This window comes from Lynx canadensis, chromosome D3 (assembly GCF_007474595.2).
Source record: "Lynx canadensis isolate LIC74 chromosome D3, mLynCan4.pri.v2, whole genome shotgun sequence".
NCBI classification, from domain to species: Eukaryota; Metazoa; Chordata; class Mammalia; order Carnivora; family Felidae; genus Lynx; species Lynx canadensis.
Genome location: NC_044314.2, coordinates 19,955,285 through 19,979,879, shown reverse-complemented (window position 1 = coordinate 19,979,879; position 24,595 = coordinate 19,955,285). Strand labels below are relative to the sequence as shown.

At 40.0% G+C, this 24,595-nt stretch overlaps 1 protein-coding gene across 13 annotated transcripts in view; it reads right to left on the bottom strand.

The window, feature by feature from the left end:
• TCF4 (transcription factor 4) overlaps positions 1-24,595 on the bottom strand; it is a 351,707-nt gene that overhangs the window by 243,005 nt on the left and 84,107 nt on the right. The gene's annotated exons all lie outside the window — the stretch shown is intronic.

Here is a 24,595-nt window from a genome sequence, read left to right as displayed (position 1 = left end):
AACGCCAAAGAAAGAAATACCGCAAGCCTCATGGACACAGACTGAAATCAAAGCAATATATGGACAATGCAAAACAAGACAAAATGAATTCTCCTCATTGCATCAACTGTGTTGTAATTTATCATTAAAAGGCACACCCACCCCTCAGCTTTCTTTTTCCCCCCACCACTTTTAACTAAAGGCAGTGTGCGAGACCCTGCAAAGCAGTGGCTCTGAGAAAGTTCACCATTAGATACAGTTAACGAGATCTAATCAGCTTTAGACATGAGAAATAATAATAATGATCAGTTCTACAATCAAAACACATTACAATCCTTAAGGTAAAAAAATTAATATTACATATTCAGTTTATGGCAAGCCTCCACGTGATTTATACAAATGGCTTCATTGAAAGGAATGAAATTTAATGACACGAAGCATGGCAACGGATCTTCCGAGAAAAAGTGCCTATATCCTACTTCCCACCCTTCTTTTACTTTTTTTTCCTTTCTTCCTCAGCAATATTGCAGGTTTCAACTTAAACCTACGAGCGGTAGCTCTTATTTGGATATCCACTTCTGGCGAACTGATCAGCCCACCTTCGGGACTCCCTTCAGTGTCCTAAGGGAGTCCTGAAATGCACTGTTACCTTCTTTTCAGAGAAGGTAGTAAACAGCTTTCTCAGGTAAAGGCCATCAGCAGGCCCCCAACCCAACGTCTACCGGAGGCTGCGCTACACGGTAGTGCCTCGGTGAAAATCCGATACCTCTGAAATCGACTGGTCACCAAACTTCCGGGGCCCCGGGGTACGAGGCTGTGTTCCTCAGCCCACGTTGCTTCCTGCGCCCGATCACACAGGAAGTCGAGTTCTCCCATCCTCCTCTGCGGTCGGGTGGGACCATGTGACTAAGACCTGGCCAATAGAAGGTGAGCGGCAGTAATGCTTGCCTCCAGGCCTGGCCTCCGAAACCTCCTGTGATTCTCCAAGCGCTTTCTCTTTCCTCTTTGTTCTGCTGGATACAGAGAATCTAGTGAATCCCAGAGGCCCCGAGGGATGGCAGAGCTAAGGAATGAAAGAACCCAGACCCAAGAACTGACCGCAGGCCACACAGCCTACCTCCACGGGTCTGTGACACCAGCGGGAAATAACCCTTTGCTGTGTTAAGCTACTAAAGTTTGGGGGTTGCTTGTTCCAGCAATTAGCATACCCTGACTAATGCACCCTCCAAAACAGACTTCCGAGAATTCTGGCGCTATGATTCCATCTTCCAAGCAAAGCAAACATACGCAGTTAGAGAGCTGGCACTAGTCAGAATTGTGAGGCAGGGGAAATTGGCCTTTGAACTATCCTTCTCTCCCTTTCAGACTTGTTTTCCCCTCTTAGCATTTCCTCCCTCTGAGCACCAAATGTTCTCAGGCTGCTCAGTCTTGTCTGCCTCAAGAAAATAAATCCAATACATTCATTAGCCATTCTTTTTTTTCCAGCCACTATCTTTCAGCCATAAGTGTTGAGCTGCTTGATACTTGTGTGACTTGGGAGAAATTCTTTAACATCTCAGATTCTGGGTGTCCTCATCTGTAAAATGGGAATGATGGCATCCACCCTCTAGCATTGTTGAGATGATTAAAGATAATTTAGGGGAAATGTCACCATGGAATCTGGGGCACAGTGGGGTCTCAAAAAGGGGATGAGGAGATATCTCCTGCTTTTATTATTATTACTATTAATATCACAGTGTGATACTTGACACCAAAGGAATACAAAAAAGAAAAATCTAAAATAGGGCTTTCTCCCTGAAATATAAAAGCTAGGTTGGGAGAAAAATCACACATAAGTAAAAAGCAGTATTTGAGTACTGAAAGAATGGTGAATTTTATGGAATTTTAGAGAAAAGAGCTAGAATCACCACATGCAAAATACTGACAGTTTGGGGTGTGGAAAAGAGGAAGCGGGCGGTGGCATTCTGGTGAGTGGTGCCCGCACTATGTACTCATCTACCCAACCCCATGTTCAATACCGTCACACTGGGAACTCAGAATCAGCACTGGTGAGATCATTTACACCATGGAAATTGGCAAACATTACAAATCAGGGCTTTTTTTTGGGGGGGGGGGAAGCAGATTATTAAACACCACACCAAAGAAAACAATCATTCATTGTAAGGAATTTTTACTCAAACTGCCTCATGTAATTCCCACAGTCACTACCAAGGTACGCTGTATTATCCTCATTTCACAGATGAAGAATCAGGCCTCATGATGTCAAGGGATTGGCAAAGAATTCTGTTGCCTGTGTGTCCTTCACTAAAACCTATGCTGCTTACAAAAGTGAAGGGCATCTGGATTTCTTTTTCTCAGCATATCAAATACATATTCCCATGAACACAGAAAGCTAGTCCTTAAAAACATCAGAATTCAGGCAGGCCCCTCCTACCCCTTTTCCATTGTTTCCTCATTTTGCTCACCCACTCAGCTGACTTTCTTAACAATACAACGTACCTCATTTCTCACCATTCTTTCTTCACACACCCAAGTCAATCTTTTCTGTAGAGACACCCTTTCAAGCATTACCCATTGCACTGTTTTAAGAAATACACTTGTGCCTATGGGTTAGGAGAAGTTATGAATAATCTGTAAATCAACGCTCTCTCGTACACCTGTCCTCACCGAGATAGTCTACTCTATCCTGGGCTGAGCTGCGGACAGTGCAGTGAGTTAGGTAAGTCTGGGTTTAGGAGGAACCGAGACACCTCTTGGATTCAGAAGAGGTCCCTGACATTAGTTCAATAACGACTGCTATCAACAGCTACTGTCAGGCTTGGGTATGAGCCTGGGGTGGGAGAAAAGCCAGGAAACATCAACAGATTTAAGGTGCAGCCTGAGATCCCAGAAGACATCTGTACCAAGGGTGACTTTAAATGGCAATGGGTGCTTGTCATCTTGGTAATACATCATCACTCCTTTTCTGCCTGACCGGAGTTTGGCCATCTTACAAGACCCAGAGCCTTCCAAGGACAGAAAAACAAATGTGCAAAGGCAACGAAGCACAAGAGAACATCCCCCATGCAGGGAATGGCAAGGCACACAATGAGCATGAAGAATAAAGGTATTAAAGTTGCAGTGGTCACCAACGAAGAAATGTCGAATCTGGGCAGGGCCAGAGGAAGACAAAGTACTACGAAGTTTATTGTTCAATCTAAAGGCCTTAGGCAGGCACCAGAGTATAAAAGCATCCACTTCATATTTACGTCGTGGAAATGGTAGCCATGGGGACAATGGGTTGTTAAGGTGAGAACCTGGAGATAAAGAGACTAATTAGGAGGCAAGAAACTACTGTTGTAGCAAAGATAACAGATAATTCAGGATAACACTGGGGAAAGAGAATAGACAGGGGTTGGCAGCTAACTTGGGAAGGTAAGGCAAGTAATCAGGAATAATTCCCGGATTTTTATCTGATGGATATTTGTGCAGATTTAGGGTAGGTGGTAAAAAAGAGTGTATTTTAGACATATGTGTTCTAAGTGTCCATTGGCCACCCAAGTATAAGATCCAGCAAAAGAACTGACTATGTGAGTTTGGAGCTCAGAACAGAGACATATAAATAAAGGTAATTTTAGGTGCAGTCTAATTAGAAGTCCCATTATAGGGGCGCCTGGGTGGCTCAGTCAGGTAAGCGTCCGACTCTTGGTTTCGGGTCAGGTCATGATCTCATAGTATTATGAATTCAAGCCCTGCATCAGGCTCTGTGCCCCTTGCTGTGCACTTACTGTGCAAGTAGCACAGAGCCTGCTTGGGATTCTCTCTGTCCCTCTCTCTCTGATCCCTCCTCCCAACTTGTGCCATCTCTGTCTCTCTCAATATAAATAAATAAACTTTAAAAATTTTAAATAAAAATAAATAAATAAAAGTAGATTTCCAGAGAGAATTTACTGGCCCAGGTAAGTGGAAAGTCCGGAGACAAGGCAGGTTTTAGGATTGACATATCCAATGGATCCACCATTATCAACAAAACCAAAGTTCTCTCCCAGCCCTCCACTCTGCCACCTTTTTATAACCTTCATCCCAAAGCTGAAACCCATCACGGTCATCCAATTTCTGGGTCTACTTACTTCTTTATTCCTCTACTTACTTGCAGAGAGTTCGGTTTACAAAAGAACAAAATTTGTCCTCAGTTTGCCTTCACTGGACCCACCACGCAACCAATCCCTAAAGCCACGAGATACCTGCATGGATTTACAAAGACCTGCATGACCCAAATTAAAAAACACAGCAAAGGAGTTAGGATTACCCTGATCATCAGCATAGTCCAATCACAGCTGTCCCTGACGATGTAGTAATCCCACGCAAAGTACAAGGACACCACACACTGAGGAGGAGATGGGGTATATGTTAGTGGCAACCACAACTGGAGGAAGAGCCCCGACCGCCTTTGGTGAATTAGTATCTGGTGTGCAGTGTACAGGCAAAGAGGTCTTTGTAAAGGGACATGCAAATCCCATCACGCCCTTCCTTTTTTTTAATACATCAACATCGTCCCCTTGATGTCAGGATAAGAGAAAAGTTCTTAATTATGGACATCAAGGCCATTTTGGCCGTGTACCCAGAGACCCTCCTTTTCTCTTCCATTTCCCCCAATCTCCTAACAAAGTTCAAACACACCTGGTGGCCTGTTTCCCTCCCTCCCACATCAACTGTCAGCTGAATCATCCTAGAAGGAAGCTCTCCTTGCCTTCTAAATCAGGTGTCTTGTCCTTTCTTCTCTTTGATTAGGCTTGTCACAGATGGAATTTTACATGTTTATGATTCTCAAGTGATTCCTTTCTTCCCCACTGAACAATAAGCTACATGAAGGCAAGAAGTGTCTTGTTTGCTTTCTGGCCTATCCCAAGTACCCAGCATGTTGCAAGACAGGGAGAAAGCACATGGTATAATCTTAATTAATTGTATGGCCGGGCCTTGAGCGCTTCAGATGTGTGCACAGGAAAATAACAAAAACACTAACAGAATTTCTCAGGTTATGAAACATTCTGTACTGTTCCTATGACTTTGAGAAGGATGACCTCATACGATAGAAATTCAAAATTTCACTCTACTATTAACTGAAGCAATTCAACCACAGGTACACCACCAAGATCAGCTTAGCGCACATTTTCCTCCACAAGTTAATTAATAGTTCATTTCACAAACACACAAGTATGGGGTAAGACTCAGGAGAAACATGCAGATCAGTACTCTTAACACCTTGAAACACTTTCCAGTCACACGATGAGACAGGAGTTAATGTACGAATCTCAGGCTCCATGGTTTCTATAGTAAAAATGCAGTGAAACAGTCAGACTTCATGTATGTTTTGTCCCCTGACAGAAATAATCTCTTATACGGTCATTGTAAAGGGAAATATTTGCCTCTTTATGCTCACTTTGATATGCACCCTAGTGATTTGATACATATTATATAATCATTGGCCTCAGGACAGAGGAGCAAACAACTGTTACCTCTACAGTAAAACAGCTTTCTGTGATCTGGTGATAGCAAGACAGAGAGCAGGGTTGGCATTCCATGTCAGTTACTTAGACCACAGTTGCAGTGCAACATTTTCTGAAAACTTACTCACTGCAACTTCCCCATTGATGGAGAAGGGTACCATTAACATTTCAAGTCCTGCTTCGAGTAAAGTGATCAGAACTCCGCAGTCAGAACAATCAACAAGCCCACCGCAGTTTACTGCTTTTGACTTTTCAGAGCACTTGCACACAGCCTGCATCGCCGCCCCCCATAACTGTGGAGGTGTGAGCAATTCAGGGGTTGTTGGTGCAAGTCCTCCAGGCAAGGCATTGGCACAGCTGGGAGGAGAACTCGTCATCTCTCCTCCCGATCTCTTTCCAAGTTGACTGTCACCCCTTTTCTTGTGCCACAAAAGAAATGTGACACCGTCAGAAGCTGGAACCCCAAATTTGAATGAAAGATACTCTCTGTAGAAAGTTATCTGTCACCTCACAAATCAACCATTAAGAATCCAATTTCCTAATCATCAAGACTTCCTCTGGGTTAAATATGCCCCAGAGGAAAATTCTACTATTGAAATTAGTAGTGCTCTGAAAAGCATTTTCACGTACATTTTTCCCCACTTACTTATACGGAAACATAGAGATATCATTAAATCGAAAGTACATAGGAAGAGATGAACATATTACTTTGTAAGCCATACCGAAAATTCTCAAAGATAAGAAGACATACAAGTCAATTAACAAGTAACCCGCCAATGAAGAAAAGTGTTACTGTAAATCATGGACAGCTTAGGCAAACTGCACACACACTGCAAGTTCCTAAAACCTCATCTTTCTCTTGACTGTGCGTGACAGAAGGGGCCAGAAGTAAACTGAGAGGGAAGCAGTGGAGACCAGTCCCCTTGTGGATGGAAAATCTATTCTAAAAGTTCAGTTACATAGCCTTAAGCACATGAGTGTCTCCTGTGTGCGGTGGTACAGAATATAACACAGATTTAGCTGGATTGTAAAAAGGCAAACAGCATTTCTTCTACTTTATTCTAAACATTAGTTTATCAAAAGATGCAATGACACCATTAGTTCTGTCTACCCAATATCCATTCCGAACATCTTCTTCCCTCTTAACAGAACTGTGGGGGGAGGGGGGTGCTGTTGTGTTTGTTTTCAGTAGCCACCCCTCCTCCAAGTGGATCAGGGGAAGGTGACCTCATCTCCAATTCCAGACGCAGGGCCTGAGTACTGGTGCCAATCACAGGGACCAGTTTAAAATGGACATTGAGACACAAAGGCCTATCTGCCACTGGGTCCCTGGGAAAGGTCTACCTGCTCCAAGGAAAGCCGCAAATTAGTAGGAGATGGATTTTTACTTTTTCTCTGGGCATATTCCTGTTTGGACATGATGCACAGAACTGCTGGCTGAATGTCCCAGGATGAGGCCAGCCACCAAGGAGGAAAACATCAGGGATTTCAGGATACATTACATAGAGCAATTCATTTCCTTATGTTTAAGCCAATTTGAGTCAGGGTTTGTTGTTGTTGCTGTAGCTGAAAATATCCCCAAATTTACAGCAGATCCCCACCCCCTGCTGCCCCAGAAGAAGGCTTATGAGCTTAATGCTCATTAAGATTCTTCAACAATAAATACCAAGTCTGGATAAATTTGGACTTCACCTACTGAAGGGCCATCATCTCCCGGCCACTCACATTTGTCTGAGCCCCACAGAGGCATCATTTTCAGAAGTATACAAGTTATCTGCCCTAGAATTCCCCGTTTAAGTCTCCTCTAGATTTGCACATGTATCTTCTTTCTCATCTGTCCTATCCCCCACGGCCCACTCACAAACACCAGCCAGCACTTACCACAAGTAAAGGCAATGTCTGCAGAAAGTACTCAAGAGGACTTTGTCCTTGACTTGCCAATATCGGTCCTACAAAAATGCTACACACATGGCCTTAGCAATGCCAAGGTGGGGGCTGAGGGATGGGAAAGGATTGACTCTTCAGGCCCTAGGCCCATGGATGGGCCTTAGGGAGATCCAGAAACTCCCTGAAATTGTTACAAAATTTTACTCATGCCTTTAGCTATATGCACTTTTCTGGAAAGAGAGTCTATAGTTTGCACTGGATTTCCAAAACAGTCTCTGACTCTAAGATAAAGTGAAAAACCTCAGCTCTAGATGAACTAGCACCCAGCAAAACACGCTGTCTGGATATGTAACACACTCTAACCATTACTGTAACAGAGGGGAGGGCAGAGAACACATTCCCCAGATTCTTGTATTTCTTGTTTCAGAAAAACTATCTTTAAGTATTAATAATACTGAAGTTTTACAATATTTTAGATTAAATAAATTTTTTTGGACCCTGCTAGACCCTCAAGAGTCATTCATGTGTCACTTCAATAGAAGGAAAAATCAGTCTCATTACTAAAAATATAGAACACGCCCTTTTTTAAGTTTGGGCCTCTCCAAATGAAGTATAACTCCTGAATTCAAATTTAGTTAAGGAGACAAAATACGCACTGGAACAAATATCAAATATTAGCAAAAAGTTTTAAGTTAAGCTACAAATGGCAAATAAACATCAAGAGATCGCTTCTTGAAATACACTCAAAAAAAGAGATAGAACTCTCTAAGGCAAGTCTGATTTCAAATGTTGGAGAGTATAAAGGGAATCACAAGGTGTGGCAAGAGAAAAGGTGAGACAAAGAAAGCCCAGGTAGAAAGGCAGAAAGCTTTAACTGGGGGTGCCTGTGTGGCTCCGTCTGTTAAGCATCAGACTCCAGCTCAAGTCATGATCTTCTCGTTCAGAAGTTCAAGCCCTGCGTCGGGCTCTGTGCTGACAGCGCAGACCTAGGGCCTGCTTTGGATCCTGTGTGTGTGTGTGTCTCTCTCTCTGCCCCTCCCTGCTTGCATTGCACTCTGTCTCTCTGTCTCTCTCTCTCTCTCTCAAATAAATAAACATTCAAAAAATTATAAAATAAGATACACTGAAGAACCAAGGCTGGTTTTATTTCAGCAAAGTGTAATATAGTAAGTGATAGATAAAAAGAGATCTGGATCTTCTCCATCAGCAATGCTTACAATCATTTCACTCAAACTTATTCAATTCTACTACTGCAGCGTTTACCAATTTTTCTCTCCTTTCTTCTCCTACTACCACCTTCTAGATTTCAGCTCAGGCCATGATCTCACGGTTCATGGGACTGGGCCCTGCATCAGGCTCTGTGCTAACAGCACAGAGCCTGCCTGGCATTCTCTCTCTCTCTCTCTCTCTCTCTCTTTCTCTCTCTCTCTGTCCCTACCCCACTCGCACACTCATGCTCTCTCTCAACATAAATAAACTTTAAAAACATAAATAAACAAATAATGAAATTACAATTCCTAGCCTGGAATTTAAGATGCCTGGTGATCTTTTTTTTACCTTTTTTTCTCTTGTTACCCTGAGCACATGGATGACTGAGAACAAAAGTTCTTAACACAGAATTTGCATAGAATTTCATAGTTCAACATTAAGGCTTTAATTATGTAGGCTGCATATACAGTACATCTAATTTGTATACTACTTAATATTAAGTAAATTATCTTCTCACAGCAAATATGAACTTTAATTTGGTCCTTGATGGGACATGGCTTATATTTGTACATAACCATGCGTCATTACCATAGGATGAGGAATTAGAATACATGCGGCGAGGGCCTTCTTGGAGAGGCCCTCTCAGGATACCCTAGATCAAACAATGTGCCCAGTTCCTACGCGCCCTGTAATTATGCTCTCTAACCCCTTACACTGCCCCATTTTGTCACAGTATTTGTCACTATTCGGTATCTGTATTTACATACATGCCCATAATAATGCATGTACATAAATATATACACACACTTTTGCGTCTTTATACACGTGTAGATATGTATATGTTTGGTAGTTGGTATCTTTGTTTATTGACTCCCACTGGGTGCAAACTTCAGGACAGGGCACTGACTGGGCACCTGTGGCCCGGACCCTAGACCACTGCCTCAGTGACAATTTGTTGAATGCATAAGTAGATTTAATAAACATTACAACTTTGTCATAAAAAAAAAAATCACGGAAAAAAATCATGAAATTTGACAAAATAGCAACAAATAAAAGGAATTCTTTTTAATGTCAATGGAAATACATTATTACAAGGTACAATATAATAAAGAAGAAAGTATTTTCCCCCCAGTAAGGACTTTATACATTTTTAATATGTCATTATATGTTTTATTTTTCTAACACATTGAGCGGGGTATTTATTTTCAAAAAACAGACAAGGATGGGATAACAACTTAATTTGAAACATAAAAAAATCCATGAGATGAAATTCACAAATTGTTATCCCTTTAAAATAAAAAAAACAGATTTGAAATACCATAATTTGACTACCTAATATATAGTTTTACTACTGGTTTATTCAAGGGATTGTATACACAACTTCCCATTTTCTTGAAAACAACAAAAAAAGTAGACCTGGCCAGAAGATATATACAATACCCTTCAAAAGCCCTTGTTAAAGCCACAAATAATTGCAAAACTTGTCCAAATCAAATGGATAATTTATTGTATGTATGATTTTGCAAAGTCTTTACAAATATCCATGGATGGCTTTGCAACCCATTTGAAAGGATTTACTATAAAACTGCACAGGCATAAACAAACAAAACTATTCTCAATATTTACACTCATAGCAAAAAAAATAAAAACTATGCAGTTCTATATTCAGTTGTGGTTGTGAAAAATCCTAAGTTCCTGGATTTTCATTGGCTACGGCCTAATATACAAAACAAACAAAGTTTTCCATTTAAATGTAACACACACACATTCTCTCTTTTGGTATCAATATAGCAAGCATTTTTCAAAAATTCAGTAACAAGAGAGAAGAGCAAAGAAGTAAGTGTATAAATTTTATTTTATTTTTTAAATGTTTATTTTTGACAGAGAGCAAGCAGGGGAGGGGTAGAGAGAGGGGGACAGAGGATCCAAATCGGGCTCCGCACCGACAGCAGCAAACCCGATGTGGGGCTCGAACTCACAAACCATGAGATCATGACCTGAGCCGAAACCAAGAGTTGGATGCTCAACCCAACTGAACCACCCAGGCGCCCCAAGTGTATAAAATTTAAAATATACCATGGCTTTCTGTGATATCAGAGTGTTCAGACCAAGAGGACTGAAACTGGTTTGTAAGTCTTTCTCACCAGTTTTTAGCCTCAAAAGAGCTTGAGAATTAGGCGATGGAGAAAAGAAAGGAGTAACGGCCAGAAAAAATGCACAACCGGGCAACTGTGCAGGGATAAGAACTGAAATTTGCATGTCAACATGCCAGCACACTCCCACCCAACTTCAGCTGCAGCTCTGTCTCCAGAGAGCCTGCTGGGCCTGCTGGGCGGGAGCAGGAACCCACTGATCCAGTGTCTCTAAGGCTCACAGTCCTGAATCTTCTAGGCGAGGAAGGCAGGGATAAAGCAAAAGGCTGGTCAAATAGTTGTCACAAAGTAAGACAAAGCTAAAGTACCCATGGCTCCCCCCAGCTTTGGTATGCCTTGGGAATCTTTTATTGTTACTGCACTTTGTTTTTTTTCCTTTTCTTTTTAATTCAGAAATGTAGCTTCGGTGTAAATAAGAGAAGTCAAAGGGAGAAAAGACTCCTCTTTACAAAACAAGCTTTCCAAACACACCTGTCCCCTATTTTGAGGAGTCTGTGTTTCTGTACAGATATTACATGCTGATTTCTAATCCTCCGATTTGCTCCACGATTTCCTGTAACTTAGAACCTCCGCGGTTGTTTTCCTGTAACTTAGAGTCTCTGTCGCTGTAGTTCGCAATATTTAGTAGCAGTACGCATCCTAAGGCAGGCACATTAAAGATGTCAGTCTGACAGCACCATACTTAGCCCAGGAATTTGCAAGTCACAAAAACCACCCAGCATATTAGATGCAGGGGTACCCACTTTGAGAAATACTGGGGTGTCAGGTAGAGGCACAGTTCCCTTAATCCCAACTGATCTTCAGACCTACCCGTGTCAGTCACCTGGAACACCAGTTTAAAAAAAAAAACACATATTCCTGGGTGCCTCCCAGAGGCACTAAATCCGAATTTTCTAGATGGGCCCAAGAAATCTGTACTTTCACCAAGTCTCTCTTGTGTGCACCCCCCAAAGCTTCCCCCCAACACATTCTGATGGCAGGCGGTGAGCCGCAATCCCTACTTTCAGTTCTTTGAGAGTCACCTTGCCTACAAGTGCCCGCACACTGCAAATTCAAAAGGAGACCATAATGTTTAGAACCTCAAGTACAAGAGGAATATCAGGACGGATGCCACATCACCCTCGAAGAAGACACACAAACCCACAGAGCATCAGGAACTCCGCAGAAGCTAGGGGCATTAATGATTAATATACCAATATCAAAGCTCATGAGGAGGGGCGATAAAAAATAGTTTAAATACAAAAAAAAAAATCAACCAAACACACAAAAGAACCTTTTGTGAGGGAAAATGATCTGCCATTTTCCACAAGGCAATCTGCATCCTGAACACAAATAAATACACCACACAAGAAGACATAATTTTTAAACAGACCCAGAAATACTCAAGGTTTCTTTCAGATCTCCCCCACAGGATTCAGCAACACTCCGTGATGAGAGCCTGTTCTTAAACAATCTGAAACCACTAACACCTAAGCACATGCGAAATATCAAAACAAAACACTTCCCCCACATCCCAATCCCGATGCGGTGATGAAAAGCAGCCGTCATCTGATTCAATCAGACCACATTCAAAGCAGGTGGTTCTGAACATTATTGAGCAAAGTTTGCCAGCTCCTTCCCCACATGCAGAAGCAATACCCCATACATGCCTGTGCTATTTAGTGGCGCATGAAGAATCCGAAAGAACGGTTTCAAACCTTTTAGTGGGTAAAGTTTAATGCCTACATTTTTAGTCAAAAAAGCTTAAAGAACATCTGACTGAGAAAACGTGACTTAGAAGAGCAGCAAGCACAAGGAAATATCTGGAAATTAAAGTGCTTATATGTAGAAGACCTGTTGTGAAGGCTTCATATTAAAGCTAGTCAAACTGGGATCTCTGTGGTTACCGTGACTCTCTTTGGGTAAATATGGATGCAGTCCCTTTTAACGCAGGTTCAAGATTATTATACGTGCGTGTGTGTGTGTGTGTGTGTGTGTGTGTTTAAACAAATTCGACTTCATCAAGAAACAAACATGGCCTATAGAGGCACGTATTTCTGAACTCTAATCTTTTTCTATTTATTAACTATACAGCAGGAGTAATATATTGAATCTTGTTGTATCTCAGTTTCTTCCTCTGTGAAATGGGGATAATATATAATGTTTGACAGGTTACGAGGTGATTGATGCCCTATACTTAGCAGAGTATCAGGCACACAGAAGTCAATGAAAGTTTTCCAAATATTAAGAACTGCTGAAATTAACCTTTCTCTGACAAAAAATAATTTAGGTACATTTTGATTTGGCATGAAGCAAAAAGTCTCTACATAAAGCATGGCAGCAACTTGTCATATGCTTTTGCCACTTTAGTAACCTTTTCAGAGCAGACAGCACTGCCAACATCCACTTTCCTCATAATGGCAGAGAAATGAAAATATCTGGACCCCGACATAAATCGGTACTACCACATTCTTCAGTCGAAAAAAATCCCGTTTGGACTGCACCAGTATTTCTTCAGTTGTTTTTTTAAATGTTTTTATTATTTATTTTTGAAAGACAGAGAGACAGAGTGTGAGCAGGGGAGGGACACAGACAGAGAGGGAGACACAGAATCCGAAGCAGGCTCCAGACTCTGAGCTGTCAGCGCAGAGTCAGACGCAGGGCTCGAACTCACGGACCGTGAGATCGTGATCCGAGCCAAAGTCAGATGCTTAACCGACTGAGCCACCCAGGTGCCCCTGGACCATATCAGTATTTTGACGAACATCTTCAGTGTGACACTGACACGTCGACATCAAAAGGGAATGGCTGGGAATGCTTTTTAGTTGGGAAATTAGAAAAGATGTCTCAAAAGTATTCATGGAAAGGTGAAGAAAAAGCAGGGTGGAAAAAAGAAGTCTTTCAAAAGATGATTTTCCATTAAACTTCAGTTGATGATGAGGATAAAATTCCAGGCTATTAGTCTGCAGTGTTGGTTAATAGTTTTCCTTATTTTGAGAAAACAATGAAAACTAATGAGTTACATCCATCAGCTTTAAAAAATGAATTACTGTGCATAATTCGTAAGCCCTTACACCACAAGCCTGTATGCCGTCCTTCTTTTAGTCAAGGTTTCAAATTAAGGTTATTATTTATGAGAAAAAGTTGGAGAGACATTAAGAGCTGTAACAATTCCCCCAGACCATCAGTGAGGGAGAGCAGTTATATTCAGAATGAATGGAAGACATACTCCAGGCCAAATATTTAAACAGGGGTGCAAAGGATACACACACAGCAATCCGCACGCACCTGTCACTGCAAAATTCAACACTCTCACAATCGAAAGGGCATTTGTGTTCACAAATCAAGTAATTATATCCCTAACTATCCATCTGCATATGCAATTACCCAGTCTGTTGCACAGAAAAGCAGATTTTTGCAGGTGTTCCTTTACCATCTTTCCTTCAAAATCCAGTTGCCCTTTATGTCCCCAAATCTGGGCACATACCAGTCCTCTAATTGAGTCTTCGTGGCACTGTGGTGGAGATCAAGGACTATGTTTTCACATTCCGCGCTGACATACACAAGATTTTGTAATCTAATCAGGCTCCTGCTCCCTATTACCACTTAACTAATGATTTAATGGGCTCAGTTTACACCTTGATGTTAAAGGACATGCGGTGTGCTTCATAACGCCTTTGATGAATCTGTCCGTAGGTTTCTCTGACACGTTTTAGTTCTACATATGGACTTTAAAATCTCAGAGTTAAAACTCTCCTATGCCCAGTAAAGTTAAAGAAACAGAATGTCAAAGGAAAAGACAAAGAAAATGACCACGTGTGTTTGAGGGCAGTGTATTTAATCAAAAGGAATCTTTTCTCAATTTTGAAATCATGGAGTACAGAAAGTGGTTTCCTACATACTCTCAGCACTTGTTAAACATTTCTCCCGATTGGGGCAAACTGTACTGTGCAGTTGTATTATACGTGAGAAATCAATAACATCTCAGTGCTGAAGGCATCAGGGGACCGGTTTCCCCTACATGTCAGTCTGAGACCTGAGTTAATCTCAGACTCAGCTTCATAGGACCTGAGAGCTGAATAGGACATCAGATGACATCAAGTCCAATATTAATCATAGAAATAGAAACCAAGGCCCAAATAAATGCAGAGATATCCAATGTCTCAGAATATGTTTCAAGAATTGCCTCTAGGACCCTCATACATTTGATAACTTTCATGTATTTCTAACTTTCGCTTCTTCACTGTGTGAAGGTAGTTAATGCTCAGCTTCTTCTATGCAATCGTTTATATGCCCCTTTTAAATTTTCTTAGATTTCCCAGATGCATAGTTTCAACAACAAAAAGTCCAACTAAAATGGTAGTAGTAGTTTGCAGTTCTAGGAAAGAAGTTGGTGGGGGGTTAAATTCTGTACGTTCTTGCTTATAAAAGCTTACTTTTTAAATTTATTTTATTTCTTTTGAGACAGAGAGAGAGAAAGCACGGGAGAGGGGCAGAGAGACAGGGAGAAAAAGAGAATCCCAAGCAGGCTCCATGCTGTCAGTACGGAGCCCGGCACGGGCTCGATCTCACGAATCCTGAGATCATGACCTGAGCTGAAATCAAGAGTCAGAGGCTTAACTGACTGAACCACCCAGGCGCCCCTCTTATAAAAGCTTCTAAAATTATTTTTTTGTATGTTCTTTTTGACAAATATTACATACAACCTTTAAAACATGGTTGTTTCAGCAGGACCAGGCTTATTTTCTGCTTGGTATAAATTGAGCAATCATGCTCTAATAAAAACAAAATGAGGGGCGCAGAGGGGGTAGGCAATAAGGCCAAGAGCTCAGGTCTCCCGACTTCTTACTTCACACCACAGATGATACACTACTAGCCTCAAAACATACTTTGTTTGCCCTGCACGGGATTCCTGAAGATGTTGCCTGAATGTTGACCGGGGCGTGCATGCCCTGGTTCCCTACACCCACCTCTGCCTATTGTCTGCTTCCCCCATTTACATGACCTGCCAGGAGTCCAAAGTCAAGTGCATTTTCAAGGCCCTGCTCTAGACCCAGGGGTCACCAGGGTGACCAAACTGCTGTGACAGGAAGAGAAGGGTATACACACACATACGTGCACGTGCACTCCTCTCTCAGGAAACAGACAAAAGCCATGACAAGAAGCTAGAACAACTCCATTGACATAGCTGCCAATCTCTCTATGACACAGCTATCATTTGCTGTAAAAATATTGGAGTAGCTGACTTCATTATCTGTTCACGTTTTGCAAGCAGTATTTCAAGAGGATGCTGTTAGCAAGGAGCTCGTCTATCCTAGGAAACTGTCCTAACAAAGTGAAAGGATCAGTGACCAGTGTTCAAAAAACAAGAGGCTAGCTACCACCACAATTTGCAAGGACTGAAAAACAAATTGGGGGCTGACTTAGCATTTCCCAAAATTGTCTTCGGCAAAATGTTCCATAGGCAAAGTAGACTGTGAAAAAAGGAGCTCTCTGGTGGAAATAGTTTGGGAATCACCACAAATTATATCACCCTCCTAGGGTAGTTTTACAATATACAATGCACAATGTACTCAAAATAAAATTTCTATTCACATGTCTTAACACAAGTTTTTTAAAAAAAATACTTGTCTAAGTTATTATTTCAAAAAGCTCAACAGGAAAAGAGGAGTAATTGAAATTAGAAATTACCGTCTTGTGAATTATAAGAACTATATTAAAAAGCTAATCAATGGAATACAGTATGAACTTGAGTACTTACACATCTCTTCCCAGATAATTCTTGAACACAGAAAAATGTAGGATAGTTAATCTATAAATAATTTAATGTATGCTGTAATTACACTATTTAATTAAATTATTGTAAATTAACATGCACATCCAAAGTTAAATACCCAAAGATCAAAACTCCTTCGCTTCTCTAGAATATGACAGTAAATCATGTGGGAAAACCCCACCCCATTCTTGCCTTTAGTTTCTACGATCTTTTGTGAAATTAAAATTAACTAATTAATTAATGGGTTAATTAATTTAATTAATCTATTTTATTTCCCCAGGCCAATGCTCCTGTACCTTTCCCATCAATCCAAGTACCAACAGCAAAACATATTTCACGTATAATCGAATATTGAAAGTTGGTGACACCAAGAAACTTAGAACATTGCAGTATATTGGGCTTTAGGTCAGACTTCATTTTGCAAATGTTTTCCTCAGTTTTATGACTCCACAGTCACTCTCCTATTTAAATATTAAGTTTTACTCTTAACTTTTCTAATCAGCATCAACAACTGGATTTTTACTTCTTTGACCAAAACATAGCAATTTGTTAAGCAACTTGTTTGTTTGTTTGTTTGTTTGTTTGTTTCAAAGGAATGACTGGTCAGTAAGGTACAACCACAAGAAAAAGAAGTGAAACAGTTTTAGCTAATGAATTCAGGTTCATCTGCAACTAATAAAGTAGCTACAAATCGTACGTATATTCTGTTTGAGGGGTGGGGGGAAGATATATTGAATGAAAACCAGGGGATCAGATAAAAGGTGCTTTGGATGCACATAGAGAAAAAATGGCCAGTGAGAATAAAGGGCCTTCTCGGCTAAATAGAGAGTCTTTTGAGATCAGTATTATGATTTAAGTCTACTTCAAAATGGTTTCAGCCTTATTAAAATTACATTAAAACTAGCCCTGATGCATTTGCATTTAAAGGGTTGCCTTACACTACTTAGCAGCACTGAATTCAGTCCCCATTGATTTACAGTACTGGGGCACTACAATCACAGACATTTTTCAGGATAAAGGACAATAATGCTCTGAACAAAAGGGTTTAAGGATACAAGCCATCAGGAACAAGAATAGGAGAAGTACATTTATTTGCAGAGTAGAACACATTCACCTGCAACATTAAAACAACCCAGAGCATGCCAGACAAGAGAACTATTATTCTATACATGTGATCCTCCCTAGTAGGATCGCATTCAATCGGGAACATTGTACCTTTGTAAGAACATAAATCTTGAAAGGAAAACCGAGATAACTTTTTTTTTTTTTAATTTAAAGTATCTGAGTTAAAGTTATCAACTTTGATCCTTTCAATCCTATATTAAGAGAAAAGAGTATCTTATTGCAATACCTATAAAGATCTGAAACAGATAATAAAGTTTCTTTTAAAGAAAGAAATCTATACAAAGCAACACAGCTCAAAGAAGTAAGAGTCTTGACTTTCTTTTTAGAAGAAAATAAACACATTCTTGGGCCTGGTTCTTTAATCATCAAGAGCTCAACCACAGGGCTCCTGGTTTTATTATTTTAACCAATTCAAAACCTGTTTGATTCAGACTGTTGACTCATTTAAGCCAATGGATAAGTTGCTTCAGTGTTTTGCTGCAAGTGATTTATCAAAAACTTATACTAACACAAGAGAATCAAAAACCAGAGTCGAAGTCTCGGTAGGTCACCCCAGAATAGCCCACAAAGAAGCTGGAGAATACAGGACAGCATTTGAGGTACAGAAGTCCCTAAGGTGGCTCATCACTTATCCCTACTTCCAACTGTAGAATAACTCAGTTTTTTAATCCTGTCCTAAACATACAATAAATATGAAGGCACTTTTGACAGTTCAATGTGTTATACAAAACTGTTATGATCATTTAATTAGGGGAGATGTTGAACAAGTATGAGGTTTTATGAGAACTAATTCTGCTCTGCAGTTTAGTTATTAAAAAGAAAATGCAAATGGAAAAATTCCCAGACCACAAACATAGTTTTTAAGGAAAATGTCTTTAGAAACGTCAAAATCTGCTGCTGAGATCTCATGCTTTCATTGATTATGTTCAATCTCAGCATGATATGTAAAGAAGGAAAACACGTATAAAGCCATGACAAAAATGTGCAATAAATAAGATCAATTTTGTAGAAAATAGCGAGGTCATAAAATTGTATACCAGGCAGCAATTTTTCTGTAATAGAGAAGTAATCCAGACCTAAGAGGAGAAGTAGCTATTTTACACTGCTCCTTATGTAAGAAAATAAGTTTCTATTCATTAAAAAGGAAAAAAAAAATTGCTGGATTTCTGAATAGTTTGCATTATTCGGGATCGGTCCTTTGCAAGGAGGTGAGCGGTGAGGTCTTCTTTTCCGTTTCGGCAGGAACCATCTGCAAGCATAATTTGAGCTTTGCTCTGAGGTTCTCCTTTCATGGCTTTGGACATTGATAGATATCTGCATGTCCCTCCTTAGCTGGCTTCCTTCTATGTTTACAACCACAGGCCTACTATATTGTAATACATGCTTTCCGGAGAAAGAAAACCCAGAGATGTGGTCAATGAAAAAGGGAGCAACAAAAGCACAAGGAACATAAGCCTTTAATGCAAGGCTGGGAAGAGAAGTAAATACTCAAAGTTTTCCTCCAGCTAACTCTGTTCACAGCCGCCAAGTAAAGAATCTAAATTCAAGTACTTTATAATTGTTACAAATTGTGCCCAAGTCCGGTGTGTTACAATAAATTATGAAGCTTATCTAAATTATAAAAGTAATTAAACTTTCCTCAGATACTCATAATTCCGCCCTCCATAAATTTTCTCTTCATTGCATATTCAATAGCTGTGTGTTCTGGTTCAACAACACACACACACAAAATCTAAAAAAAAGAAAGAAAGTAAGAAAGATCTCCGTCCAAGACAAACCATGCACATATAGGCTCACAACATTTCTAACTTCCAGAAATGCATAAACAATTACTTTCAAGTTCTTCAAACCATAGCAAATGTTAATAAAAATATTTATACTAGAAACAATTCTCTTAGAGCTTTTGAGTTTTGTTTTCTTCTTATTATTATAGACATTTGTTTTAACATGAGTTTTCTCCTCCATCCCAACATTTACTCCTGCCTCATGAAGCCATAAATCTTTGTTAGCATATTACTGTACAAGCTGTTACAATAATAACAAAAATAATGAAAGCAATAGCAACCCAGTTATACGGTCCCTGCCATTTGCAATAGAGTCCCAACTAATTTTTTATACACTTGAAGTAGTAAAATATATACAGGAACCACCAACTACTGACACACAGCATTGTAGAATGGAATACAGCTGCTGCTCAGAAGGAAAGTGCACAGGAGCTATAAAACTATTTAGAAAGAAAGAAAGAAAGGGAAAAAGATGGAAATAAGGAAGAAAGAAAGAAAGAAAGAAAGAAAGAAAGAAAGAAAGAAAGAAAGAAAGATGGAAAGAAAGAAAGAAAGAGGAAAAGATGGAAAGAAAGAGATGGAAAGATGGAAAGAAAGAAAGAGAAAGAAAAAGATGAAAAGAAAGAGATGGAAAGAAAGAAAGAGATGGAAAGAAAGAAAGAAAGAAAAGTTTAAAGCCACAAGGAGTGTGTAGAGGATGATACCGTTTCCAAGTTCAAGTTTAAATGGCATCTCAATGCTTATAAGGACCAAAATCTCTTCTCAAAAGGTTCCACTACATTCCCAGTGGGAGCAAATCAGCCGAGCAGGTGGGTGAGTGATGAAGGAAACCCTTGTTCTATTATAAATATCTTCAATAATTAGCCAACGTGATGAACAAATTAAGAAGCGGCGTATAGGTTAAAGCCCAAGTTAGTAAAAAGTTCCCCAGGATTTAGTTTGATTTTTGTTTGGGTACCTGGTTTCTCAATCCTAAATCAGGCACTTCTATTTCAGTATATATTTCAATTTAACAAAAACATTTATTTTGTAAACAGAAAAGGAAATGAGTTTGAATAAGATCTATTTATGCAATTACCATATCTAATGGCCAATTATGTGTCCTTACATGAACAGATAAATAATATATGCACATACATTTATCAATCTTGTCTGTGAGGAAGAGAAGAGAGAAGAAATTAAAAAGAAGAACAAATTATTATATACGCCATGCAGTTTTTGTTACTTTATATTTGCATAAGAGAATGCGGTATTTGTCTTTAACAAAGCTACAAATTACAAACATTTGGCTTAGATTCTTTAAAACTAAAATATACAAGTTACTGACTATATCGTTCAACCTGTCGTAACTATTTACTTATTTCCCTTACTTTGTAAAATCAGGGCAAGGAAAATGCTGATGTGACTGTAATGCTATTAAAATATTAATTACTTTTAACATTAACTTAAATATTTTTAAACACAGAAGACCACACAATACTCAGGCGTGGGTAATTCTGAAAAGTTAACATGAGAGTAGGATCAGATGTGTTAGTCTTCTAAAGTATCCATTAACTAAAGCTACGTGAAACTGGAAGAGAAAAAAAAAACCAACTCTGACATCCACATGAATACCAAATTAATTCATTATGATCAGTGCTACTACAATGAACACAAAATTAATTCATCACAGTGGAACGCTCAAAGCACTACCCACTTGTTATACCTACTGACAAAAAATAATAGGACGATTATCCTCCACCAGGGTGACACACGTGGCCATGGGCACTGCCAGCACGTCAGCCACACAAAAGTCTTTCTTTCCCTGGGAATCTATCGAGATATTTTTGCAAGGAGGCCCTTTATCAATCAGTAAATAAAATCAAAGGCATGAAACCCTAAATTACCAATGGTTCTCCTGACCCCTGTTGCTCCCTCCCAGGGCTGGGTCTGGGATTAGACAAATGAAGCCCGGAGGTGCAACAGGTAAGTAGGTACTCATGCTCAGGGTCCTGCATGCACTGATCCTCCCCTTACATGATCCTGATAGTGAGCCCTCTGTCCCTACACAGGATGCAAGCCTAGACTCTAAAGCATTACCACTTTCCTTAACCAGGAGTCCAGGACTCCTGCTAGACAGTATGGACCAGAAAGGAGTCCTAACTCTTAGTAGTGCTATGGCCAAAGTCAGCTGTCTTCCCTAAGGAAAACCCTTTTGCCCTGTCTCCTTGGAAACCCTGATATATACTTATGAGCACTGGAGTAGTCATCAGGAATCGGGGGTCTACCACAGGACTCTGCCACAAGAGATGTAACAATCAATAGGGGTTCGTGAATCTCCTCCTGGTATCTCCCTCTTTAGTGAAGGGGAGTGGTTCCTGGCTTTTCTTCTCCCACAAGGTCAGAGATGGCTAGGTGCCTAAGACCTCAGGGGGCTCAGTCAACTTTGCCTTCTGTCACCAACTTAGGATCTGCCTGCCTGATGTTTAAAGGGTGCCCTTCCTCAATAATTTCAAGGAGATTTAGCATATGGAAGGTTCTATGTAAGAAAGAACTCCTTCCCACAGATGATGGGTTTCTCCTTGATAAAGAGCAAGGAGAATTGATGTGCTTTTTCCCTTCTATTTGTAAATACACCTAAAGTCAAGGAAGGGTTCAATACCTTTGAGTAACTGGGATGTATAGTTCTCATGGACCTGTACACAAGGTTATTCTTGTGGAAATTCTTCCTCCTACACTTGAAGTGAAGAAGGTATTTTTCTTCCTCTTCAGTTCTGGGCGATCTCTGACCTTTTGCAGAGTAGGTCCAAGAAACACCAGCACTAGTCAATGTAATGAAAGGCTCCAACTTAACATCAAAAGTTGCTAAAGAAGATATCTGTTCATTCAGAATTTTTCTTGGAGCATACAGGGACTCAATAGATAGATACCCTTTCCTTTGCTAAACTGCTATCCTGCTCTCCTTCCTTCTTACTTAGCCTTTGTGGGGTGCTAACGTTATACCAACACATCTGTACATCACAGATGTGGTATTCACGTAGAAATAGGAATCTGCTACAACGTAAGTGCAGCACATTATATTCCCACCTAGGAACAGGGTACCCATAAATGATGAAGCTTTCGTAGAGACAAAAGGTTTAAGTGGTGTGTGTGTGTGTTTATGTGTGTCTCGTTGCGGGGTGGGGCTGAAAGAGGAGTTTTAGCACAGGATGAAGCACGCACCTTGTAAAATAAAACTAGAAAGAACTTTTTCAGCTATACCTAGCTCCATCTGTTCGTGTAGGACAGGACTTCGTAAACTTGACTGTACATTAGAATCCACCCGGCAGGTTTTAAAACTCCCCAACTTAATTGAGAGTGGAGTCAAGCATCAGCATTTTCCCAAGGTCCCCAGGTGATTCTAATGTGCAACCAAAATCTACTGATATGGAGGCCAGATAGCCACAGACCAGGTACTTGGGAAGGGAGTTTTACTCTGAGGACACAAATCAGTGAGTAGCTCTCAAGCCTAGCTGGCTATCTAAACCCCATGGGGCCTTTTATTAAAGTACAGACTCCAGGACCCTATCCCAGACCTACTGAATCAGAATCCCAAGAAATGAGGTTCTGGAATGTCTGTGCATTAAAAAGAATAAATCTTCAAGTACACTGTGATTGTCAACTGGGATGAAAACCACTGGCCTGGACAAAATTGGGGAGTTCTTACCCCTAAGTTGGTTGATTTCCAACACAGTGCTTCATGTTTAGATGGGTAATGTTAGCCTGCCAGAGAATTGGGAATGGAAGGAGGAAAGAGTGGAGGAGGGGAGAAGTATTTAAGAAAAAAATAAAGAGAAAAGAAATTTAAGTGTCCTCTAAGCACCCACGAGTCTGCTTCTTAAAGTGCTGATAATGAACAAAAAGACCAATGAAACTAAATTTTGTACCAGTTCATTTCAGCACATCCTGTTTATACGACTATTTAATGAGTCATTCAGCCAGGATGATTTTCTGTCTGAATATGTTAATTGCCATTTTTTTTTTCATAGCTCTCTATTAAACAGTACAGATAAAATAGGCATGCTCGTGATTTTAAGCCCTATCAGCGCCTCACCCTCAAAGAAGCGGGCAACAGGAGTAAATAAGGGGCATCTTTTTTTTTTTTTTTTGGTGTTTAATTCTCTTAACATATATTGCCATTTGGGACCCTACTTCAGTTCAAAAGCATATGTCAGAGTCAGCATTAAAATCAGATGAAATGGGATGGTTCTCCCCCATCTGCTCCTGGCTTCCTTCTATCACGAAGAATGAGCTCAAATAACAGGGTAGCAACGTGAAGCCTTTTGTGGCAGGTTCCCCCACTATTTCGGAGGTAAATGTAAATACTTGGGGAAAGACAAGAGATGACGAACTGTTGCCACACACTGGTATTCATCTAAGCAGAGCTCACTTCAGTAAGTACAGGACCAAAGCATAATGGCTATTATATTGCGCGAGAAGCGTAGAACCAGAAGCCAGGAAATGGGTAGAAGGCCCAGTAAATATTTTTTGGATTGTGTTTAGTGAGTGATCAAGAAAATTCATTTCTTTGAATTTCCTTTATCCTCAAAGGAAGCAGAATTTACAAATGTAAATTCAGAAACAACACTGACGCTAGAAGTGAAGTCAAAGCCATCAGTAAAAAAAGAGACATATTTGTATTCCCATCATTACCTAATGAATCAAACCACTCTTAATATTCACTTTAGCATTTATGCAGTTTCCAGTGCCTTCATTTTAATTTTAGGCATTTACATTAAACAAATCACAGATCATTATACTGCATTTGGAAGGGGAAAAAAAAACACACAATAAACCTTAAGGCTATGACAACATAGTTTACTCTTAACTGCTTTGTTTACAAATATTAAATGGTCAAATTAATAGTGTTCTCAATGGCTTTTTGGCATCTAAAATTTTTCATAAACGAAAATACAGCAACTAAAAAGATGAAACTCCAGTGGTGAAGGTTTATTGGTCTTTATACCTCATTAAAGGGACTTTATAAATCACATTTGTTCTTTTGAGTAGCAACTAACACCACTGAAAAGGACAGGTTGGGTTTTAAAAGAGACAGATATGACCTAAAGGGAACACAATTTACTGTAGTGAAATAAACTGAGGAAACAGTTTGCAGATTAAAAACCCCTTGAAAGGAAGCATCATCTTTGGGAGGAAAAAAAAAATCTTCGCTGAGGAAAACAGCTGAAACAGGAAGCT